Here is a 10617-nt window from a genome sequence, read left to right as displayed (position 1 = left end):
ATTATTTTATGTAACTGTGTGTCCTAATAGAGCCAAGAATAAACCGGTTAATTCCCCAGTACTTGGCTGGTTATTAACCTATAATGTAAACACGGTAAGTGCTGCGATGGTCGTTACACTATAGATCGGTTCCGGTCGGCAAACTACCGCCAACGTTGACACGGTGTAATCACCGCGTTTATTACCGACATAATGTAATGAATATTGCCTATAGTTTGCTTAATACCCTGTCACCGGTTTTTACCGATAAAATCTGTAAATAGGGTATTAAGCAATTACCGTTATTGGAAAATGTGTGTGCTTTTAAGCTGGTTATGGGCGGACGACATTTTTCAAAAATAGCGCTTGCAAATGATAACTACACATAATTGTGGTTAATTGAGTTTTCAGTCGCTATAGACCAATGGGAACTAATTCAAATAGTTTATTCAGTACATAGGCAGTTTCCTGGATAAAATCTGTAAATAGGGTACTAAGCAATTACCGTTATTGGAAAATATGTGTGCTATTAAGCTGGTTATGGATGGACGACTTTTTTTTTTAAATACAATGATATGCCCCTAAATGAACGAAAAAATCAAATTGAGTAAAGTGGCTATCGAACCTAGCTCACCCAGCTTAGCTCTTAACGCTAATACACATTAACGTAATTCTATTATTCTTCTCAGTCAATGTGAAGATCAATTAAAGTTATACTTTTAGAGTTTTGGGCCCAATAATTTTGACCAAATCCTCCATTGACTCTGGTAAATTAGAGAGGGTCACTCTCTTGCAGTGAAAACTAAATGATGATGATGATTAAATTTTAGAACGGAGCTCAAATCTTGATCCAAATTCGTAGCTCAGATTTAAGTCTTTTATTGGACGTATAATAAAACCAATTACCGCCAAGAATTAATGAGTATTGAGTAGAGATGACATCTTCTTGAGAGAAGATTTACTTTAAGTGTAATTTAAAAAAAAAACATTAATTTTGATTTTAGGTCAGGCAACCACAACGTTAATAACTACGCAATGGTCACTACACGTTCTATTATTCGCAGAATAATATAACCTAATCCCAGAGACAATAACGGGCAAAGCAGGGGAAATAATAGAAATAATCAGGGCGCCGTTCGGTGGGAGTGTACCACTCTGTATGCTAATGAGCGATCCGCTGCGACGGGCTACGTCTAATTTCCAGAAAACAACGTTTCCGAACAAAGATCATGCGTTGGACAGATGTTCCAAACAACTTAGGTATTATCCTTTTTACCTACCCAGATTTCTGAATTCATTTTTGCTTGAGCGTACTCATTTCCGCATTCAAAACCGATTAGAATTCTAAATCGATAGTGTTTTAAAATTCTGAGAACGACATTGGGCTGTGAAATAATTTAGGTACGTCTGTTAGTTTCAGGCTTTATTTTTCCTAGAACAGACGACACCACGAGCCACCAGTCTGCTTGACACCATGGCTGTGCAACATAGCTGAAACGTCAGGCTAGTTCATGTAGACTGCACATAATATAAATGTCACGTTTGCATTTCGTTGCTCTCAGTTTCAAATGTAATGGAACGCGAGATTTTAAAATCTTATACTAAGTAACATCAGAAAAAATATTTTTTCTCCGTCGTTCGTTCTTTTGTTTGTTCCAGACAAAAGACGTCCTCTGCTAGAAAAAATGCCGACTCCAAGGACACAACAAGCATTTCTGCGCTGCCCACAATCGTCTGTACTAGATATATGAAATTGATATCTTTTAAATACGCCAACTTTTAAGTTGACAGTCCTAAGCCTGTTGAAGTATGAAGGGAGGAATTATTATTCAATTTAAAAAAAAATGTATTTTAAAGTCATATTACGTGGATTAGTCCGCACTAGTCGCGTCAAGTATGCTTAATTACTACGTACTAGGTGGAATAGGTATTTGGATCGAGTATTAATAAATACTAGGAATAGGTGCACCTAGTATCAAATTTACCTAGTATAACCCATCTCTAGTCTGTACCTCGTCAGTCGACCGATTTTGTCTCCATACAACTTTAAAATTACTGTTTCTTTTACATGCGCTCTCAGAGGCAACTCTTATGTAGGTAGAATACAACATATCCTTTCCTATATATTCCATAGCTTTATAATCAACCGTTAATGGCGCCGAGATGTGCGGAGCTCCCGGCGACTTCCAATCCCGTAGGTTAGCTGCTGCGATTATTTTTATTGGCGAGCTACTTTCTTGATGGCTGCGTCAGCTTGTTAGCTTACCTGCTTAGCTTGTCTGTAATATTGAAACGAAATGGCGGATTAATATTTTTCAGGGGTCGTGGCGCATCAGAACACAATCGGCTTCATGCATATACGCCGGTATTCACAAAAAATACAAGTCTCAGTGCGCGTGGAGGCACAGGGTGACACACGAACTAATTACAGAGCTCGTAAAGCACTTTCAGGATCAGTAACCAGTTTCTTGATATCTTGTATAGTTTAGAAATAATCGAGTGAGATCACTTATCGTTTCCACCTTGTATAGCAGGGAAGCGCTGGACGCAGACCGCTACCAATCGATCAACATGGAAAGCATTGGGGGAGGCCTATGTTCAGCAGTGGACGTCCTATGGCTGAAATGATGATGATGATGATGATGATTCAACGCTGTCTGTTCGATTTGCTGCTTCACTTAAGCAAGTATCGTTTGTGAATAGTTGTTATAGAATAAGTTTGCGTTAGTATTGGTAACGTTTGAATTAGAGTGTTACTTATATCTTACCATGATGGCTTCTGAGATTTCCATTGTAAATTTATGAAACCGATTCTATTTTGATACTCCACGACACAACGCGTCAGACAAAGTATGTTAATTATAAATCCGACATAGTGTAACAAAGACCTGAAATGAAATATTTTTATCATAGTAACATAAGAATTTAATTTCAAGAGTGTTTCAGAATACTTTAAGAGTCACAGTTATTTTTCTATTAAATTCTAGGTAAGTATATTCGTTCGTTTCAGCCAAATGATGACCACGATGTTTGTTTATCTTGATGAATAATAATCTACTTTTCTAAATCACTTAGAACATTAAACCGAATCGTAATTTTTTGTGACCTTGTCCATTTTTCCACCCCAATATTTAGACTACCTCCCAACCCTTACCTTTTAAGTTCGACCTAATAACAATTTCCTTGGGTACCCTTTCGCCTTCGCAAACTGAGTTTCCCTCATTAAAAATGACTGCTAAGAAATTACCCATTTTCTGAGCTTAATGTAGTCTCAACTATAGTGTAGGTACTATAGTTGAGACTATAGTACAACAAGACTATACATTTTGTTGCAAATTAGCTCTTTTAATGGTTTAAATGCATTGTTCTAAAGAATAGTGATACACATCACTAGCTGGATATGTTGCCCCGAAGTTGTGGTAGGGCCAGCTATATTGAGACGTGTATAGTGCCCTAAAAATATTGTGAATTTAATAGATAAACAGATGTACTTAAAGAACTTAATTCAGTAACGAACTAACTGCTTATTCTCAAAATTGCCAAGTAATCGTCCAACTATATAATAAACTAAGTAAATTATGCCTATTTAGCACATAATTACTGTCATTGAGTTTTCAGCTGTCTAGAACAATAGCTGCTAATTTCACAATCTATCGTAGAATTAACGATTAATGTTAATGGGCCCTGTTTGAGTTGGTATACAGGGTTAGTTTAGAAACACGTCATGGTTTTATGTATGAGAAAGCTCGACTATTTCTATGCAATTAATTGTATACGTAAATAAATGATATTACATATGTTCATATAATTTTCAAGCACCTCAAATCTGAGACTGGTGTTCATGCCTGAATACTCTTGCAGAGGGATATTTAGCAACAAATTGTAATCAAATATGATGTATAATGGACATTTTTGTTACACCTATTCAAATGGGTATATACCATGCCCAACATTCCTATTAATATGCTGAACATCTGTTTTTTTTTATCCACAACAAGGAAGCTCTTGGCCTGTATCTCACCTGATGGTAAGTTATGATCAGGCCGAAGGTGAAAGCGAGCTTCACCCGGAATCCTCAACCACGGAGGAACTGGCTATTTTACCTCTAACTGCCGGAACACAACAATGCTGTTAACATTGTTGTTATGGCGACAAACTTAGGTAAGATGGTGGTAGCTAGCCATAAAATCTGTACATAAAATCACAAGAAGTGAGTATCAAATTATTGTAACTCATAAGAAAAATGCAAGCAATAACATCTCAAAGCTAAATAGCAATAAAGGCGATATTTCCATAATAAAACGCGACGTTACCTACGTGCGTTAGCGCGCATTATCGCAGCTGCAATTATAATGGAACACGGCGAAATGCACGAGTTAGTCTTAACATTCAAAAACGAGGAGCAACTGCACTTTTGTTGAACAAAGCACTTGGAAATTACTGTGGAATCTCGAACGGAAATGAAAAATATTGTGATAATAACACATACATACATACATATAAGACGAGGGCAACATTTCTGTACACTGCGCAAGTATTAAGTCATGATGGCTAGCGTATTACGCTCACCAGTTAGCCCCATCGATGAGTTACAAGACTTTCTACATCAAGGATGCGCAAACGCCAGCAACCTAATAAAAATTGCAAAATTATAACATCCTGCACCTTTATTCAGTCGTTTTTATTTTCTGAGGCACGCTTTTAGTTTATAATCTGCCCGAGTAGCCCCTGATCCCAGTAGGTATTCATGTGCTTCCCTGCTCTACATAAGGCATCCTGGTGACAATATGACAGTCTTCCTACTGCTTCAACGCTTACTAATTTTCGTCACTGTTTGACCAAGAACCAGTCACAAGTCTTTAAACTGTGCATTGGCGCCAACTGGTAGGCGAAAATTTTATTGGTCCTCATTCTCTGCGCTTCACATGTGGCATTGCACAGTGAATTTAGATAAATGACATCCATATCCAACCCGTCAAGCCAGCGTAAGAAGTGTAGACCAGAGCCTACATTTGCCCCAGGAAAAAAAGGTTCGTGCTCCTATAGTCACGCGCTTAGTAGTGTTGTACTTTAAGAGGCAAACCAATGAATCGGAAATACTTTGAGTTCCAAACTTTTTCTCACTAGAACAACAGAAGTAAGGGATGCGGGCGTATCGAAAATAAAACCGGTGTCTTGCTGGAAACACTCGCCTTATACATTTTTAGCGATCCGCCAGAGCGAGGCAACAAAACGCTGTTATTTGCTTTGTACAGTTTTGCACTCTTACCTCTCTAGTGGGTCTGCTATTGCGTTGCTATAGCACTATTTGTAAATCGTGACTTGCATCGGTTCGTTTTTAGAAATGTTCGTTTATTCCTAAAAAAAGGGATATTTATATGTAAAGGACACTACAAGATTTGAATACCGTTAAAATGGTTGAACTCTACATAATTTACGTGGGATTTATACATACGTACGTATCTTCTTCTTGTCGTGTCGACAACAAACCTACACAGTGTCAGCCCAAAACTCTGCTATAAGAGTGGCGTTGTCAGTAGCATTCATTAAATATTTATGTATAATTATTATTATGCTTTATATTTTGTTTAAAAGAGATATTAAGGACATGGTCATGGCCAATCAGATATACTATAGCATGCCTTAGTTGTCCAAAAAACAAAGACTAAGAGGAGAAAAAAGTTAAGAGAGGATCAAAAAGATTTTTTCAAATTTCTACGGAACCCTAAAATAAAGTTTGAAGATGCAGTTATTTTTTTCGTCCCCTACATCCCCAGGATCTTTCTTACTCTTTGTCTCACTCTAATAAGAAATAGTTTACGCAAAGTTCGACCTTAGTTACTTGTTTGTTGTCGAAGGAAGATAGTTATGAACTGAAAAACTTTCATAGTTAGTATTTGAAAGAGTTCATTCAAGTTTTTGAACGATTGTCGAAGAATAAACGAGAAAAGAACTTAGATTTTCCTTTTATGTTTCTGGAAATTCTGTTTATGAAGTTAGCTGTGATATTTCTCCAAAAATATTTAGTTTATGTGACCCATGACTGGTTTAGTATGCATTCAAAAAATATTTTACACATAGAGTGTGACTAACTTTGCAATAGATCCGAACAAAAAAGGGGGGCTTAAAATTTACATGGCAAACCATCGTTTTAAAGGTTACTTAAGGTTGTAAATTTTAATAAATAAAAACACGGTTTTGTATTCTTTTAAGTTCCAGCGCTAAAGAGCGGTTAAAGTCAGTCGTAAAAGTTAGTAAATATTTTATTTGGCGACCGTAATGTATAACAAAAAGTACTATTATTACATTCACAGCAGAAGGGAAAAATATAACAAAGCCAACGTCAACCATAGGGCTTCACAATCAAATAACCCCCACCCCCGTTAAGGCCCAAACGTCATAATTCTATTTAAACAAAACAAAAGAGCGTAGAAAAAATAAACAAAAGCCGGCCGAGACGCACATTTACAATTCAAGAAGGTTTGAAACTTCCTTAATTGATTGTTTCAGAGTCCCTTAAGCCTGTTTCTGAGAGAAAAAAATAAAAGAACTTTTTCAATCAAGCGGTCGTAGGACCAAAGAGGTTCGCTCCTCTGCCTCCCAATTAATTAATTGATACGGAGTGAAACGAATTAATTACTGGACTCGATAATGAACTGTGAAGTCGTGTTTTAAGTGTAGGTATTCGAGTCCTATTCGTAGACTGCCAATAATTTCTCTGCTTTTCTTTCTATTCAATTGAGAGCGGTAAATATCGTTCATTTATTTACTAAAAATCAAAAACATTTTCATGGCGGGTCACATAGAGACTATTTAGGACAAAATTTACTCTTTATTGATTACCTATTTTCTTTAGTTTCCTCTATTTATTTGAACCAAAATAAAATTATGAATGTGAAAGTTTATAAAGATGGATGGATGTTTTTCTTTCACGTTTAAAACACTGAAACGATTGAGATGGGTAGGTACACACAATTTTTAGACCCAGATAAAATAAGGATAGTTTTTATCTTGGTTTTCAGAAGAGAGACACGCGTGCGATTATCATTTTCTATAACTGAACAGACCAAAAATCATACTCATCAAAGCTTTGATTTTTGATTGACATTACCAAATACGTTAAATAAAAAATCGGTATCATTTCAATAACTAATTCAAAAATGTTGAAAATTATAACATCACAAAGAATGTTCACACCGGGCGCTCTACAATGTACAGCGATAATTTTAATACCGGGTCCAATTAGCGATACGCGCACGTGGCAAAGGAAAAGAAGCTCCACTACATTTTACTTTATGTAACTACTAGCGGCCGCCCGCGACTTCGTACGCGTGGATCCCGTTTAACCCCCTTAGGGGTGGAGTTTCGTAAAATCCTTTCTTAGCGGATGCCTATGTCATAACATCTACCTGCATGCCAAATTTCAGTCCGATCCGTCCAGTGGTTTGGGCTGTGCGTTGATAGATCACTATGTCAGTCAGTCAGTCAGACAGTCACCTTAGAGTTTTATATAATTTAGATACCTTTAACACTTTGACTTGAACTTTGAGTTAGGTTACTATTGCTTTTAGGAGATCGAAATTAAAACATTGGGCTAGCCAGCTGCTGCTTTACCCCTGGTGCGTTATTTCAACGCTATTTTTACGGATTTGAAATATGGTCGGTCACACAAATTTAGTACTTTTAGTGGAAATCGCGGCTGAAAAAAGCTAACTTTTGTGATTCTTGTAACAAATTCATGAATACATAGGAGGTATGTATGACTCTTAGAGTCTTAATACATAATTTTTAAGTCAACTAGATAAACTTCATCATTATGCACTTACAAAAAAGAATCCATATCTATTTATACCATATCTATTTATTTCTTAATGTTTGATAACGAAATCAAAATTTTTAATTATCATATTAAAATATGCAAAGCATACAGAGTGAGACTACCAAATATAATTTTATTTTGTGCGCCTCATAGTTTTCAGTCGTTAAACATCGCGTAATTAACAAAATGGAAACAAAGTAGCCATTCATTTACTAATTGCTTTTAGATATTTTTGCAGTCGTTAGAATTAATTGCTTTTGATTCGGCGTTTTCTTCCCACGTTTTAACCTTTTCCTTTTTCATTTAGTTTTAATGGCAAGGCCGTCTTGTCTGCGATAAAAAGTAATGTAAAACGAGATTAAAAAAATCCACAACGAGGAAGCTCTTGGCCTGTATCTCACCTGATGGTAAGTGACGATCAGGCCGAAGGTGGAAGCGAGTTTCACCCGGAATCCTCAACCACGGAGGAACTGGCTATCTTACCTCTAACTGCCGGAACACAACAATGCTGTTAACATTGTTGTTATGGCGACAGAGCTACCTCTTCTATAAATTGTGTTGTTGTACATAAGTATATTGTGAACCTACAGGATTGTGACGCTTGCCTCCAAGCCATGTGTGATGATCACGACCACTCTGCCTAGAGTGTAGCGAAGAAGAAGAAGACGTTTAGCATATCCTTTAGAACTGGTCTTTGAGACAAAAAGTTCGAGTGGTAACAACGGACCAAAAGAGTATTGTAGGCGGCCTCACTCGGTGAACAGACGATCTTGCTAGTGAGTGTTATGCTCCTGAATTCAGGGGGCGCAGGCCTGGCCACTGTGGAAATCTTTAGATGAGGTTCTTTGTACGTCTTTCAAACAAATAAACAAAGTTTTGTTTATTGGAATAAAACGTGTGCATTGACCTTAGTGCGTGCAATAAAATATGGCCCAAACCATATCGCTAAAGATAGGTATGTAAAGGAGATGCTTGGAATGGTTTAACACAAAATAATCTCTCAACAGCCTCAAACGACTTGTTCTGTATAATCATTGTCCCAATTTAACATCAACAAAACCTGATATAACTGTGTGCCGTACTAATGAGCGCTTGTGACAAAAACTACTCGTATCACAAAACATCTTGAGGCAAAAAGTGCTCCCTGACGAATGCCCGCCATCCTTTACACGGCCACAAAGGAACCACGGCATTGTGTTTCGAGTATTACGAGCGAGGATAGGCGGTGGGCCAAGTGATAGGCTGAGGAGTGAGGTTGGAAATTGAGAGGAAAATAAAGCAAGGACAACCAACGGTAGGTATAGTCACCTTACAAGCAAATGAGGCTGAGATGTACCACCTTAACTTTAACCGTAACAAACGTCAAAAGTCTGACAAACTCCATTCAAAAACACAGGAAAAGAAGCTGAGCTAGTCTTACCACCTTAACTTTAACCGTAACAAAAGTCTGTCAAACTCCATACAAAGAACACCGGTTAACGTTATAGTTACTGTGGTGCACGTGCATAGTGCAACTCATAGGTTTCGACTGTTCGAGTTGAAAACAAGAATGCATAGCATAACGGTCGATTCACACATATCCGTGAAGTCACAGTTCCAACACTATACCAACACAGTGATGAGAGTAAAGTGGCATCTTACAGACGTATGAAATAGACGTCAGCTGTATTGCCCCTTTACGTTTTCGAAGAATACAACATAAAAGAAATACACAGGAAAAGAAGACGTACCCTGTAAACTCCCCGGCACATTTTGTCTGATCAATTCGTTATTCAAAATGAAATCCAACTGTCAACCCGAGATTTTATCGCGGTATACCAACCGGCTAAATGATTTGTGGCCGTTCCCTGGAGTTTTAGTGTTTAAATAAACAGCCCACGTATAAAAAGTGACTTCAAGTAACTTAAAAATCCTTGTCCCCGTTTATTTTTTCCAAGGTTTCAAGCTCTTTTGCCTTCCACCATCCCCTAAGTCGGCTGTGCCGCCGTCTCCGCGCGCATTGATGTCTAACCATGCAAATTATGAGGTGTGCACACGCGCTGCGCCAACGTGCGACTGTTTGCACTCGCCTTTATACCAAAGGTAAGAAGTAAGGACTTTAGGAAGTCGTTTTTAATCTAAAATAATAGACGTTCTTTAGCATTTCTCGTGAGTGGTTGGCATATTTAGAACTGGTTCGTGTGTTTATTCTTTGAGTAATTATGTTGTAATATGGGACTTTTAAAAATATTTTAGGAATAGTATTACAACATTTTCATCGTGTGAGGTGTAAACCGAACTAATATGCAGGCTTATCAAAACGTTATAAAAAAAAAACCGACTCCAAAAAACCTACACTAAAAAGTAGAAAAATACGCTGAAAAAAGATTTGTTCAAATCGGTTCATCATTGGCAGAGTTATCGCGTAACAAACATAGAAAAAAAAAACATACGGGTCGAATTGAGAAGCTCCTCCTTTTTTTGAAGTCGGTTGAAAATACACACCATTTACCTAACTGTTGAATAAAATGCTCGACAAACTTCGAACAAATTTAGAATCGAGCATAAACGTAATCTAGTTGAAAATTGATTGTTGATTCTGATGCAACTGTTGTTGACTTCATCTCTAATTGCAATTTTTAACCAAGCAATTTTTAAGCTTCCCTCAACTACCTGGTGGTGACCCATCACACAAAAGAATAGCTGCGGAAAACTTAAATTGTTGTAAGCCAATTGTTTTTTCTCAAATATGTAAAGCTAAAAATCAACTATGTCTTCATTAAGTAGGTACAATCAGTTCGCGATACACGATCCAATGTAACAAAACTAAATACGTGTTG

The sequence above is a fragment of the Ostrinia furnacalis genome, unplaced genomic scaffold (assembly GCF_004193835.3).
Source record: "Ostrinia furnacalis isolate ACB-3 unplaced genomic scaffold, ASM419383v2 OfSCF6076, whole genome shotgun sequence".
Taxonomy (NCBI): Eukaryota; Metazoa; Arthropoda; class Insecta; order Lepidoptera; family Crambidae; genus Ostrinia; species Ostrinia furnacalis.
This window is presented reverse-complemented; position numbering follows the sequence as displayed.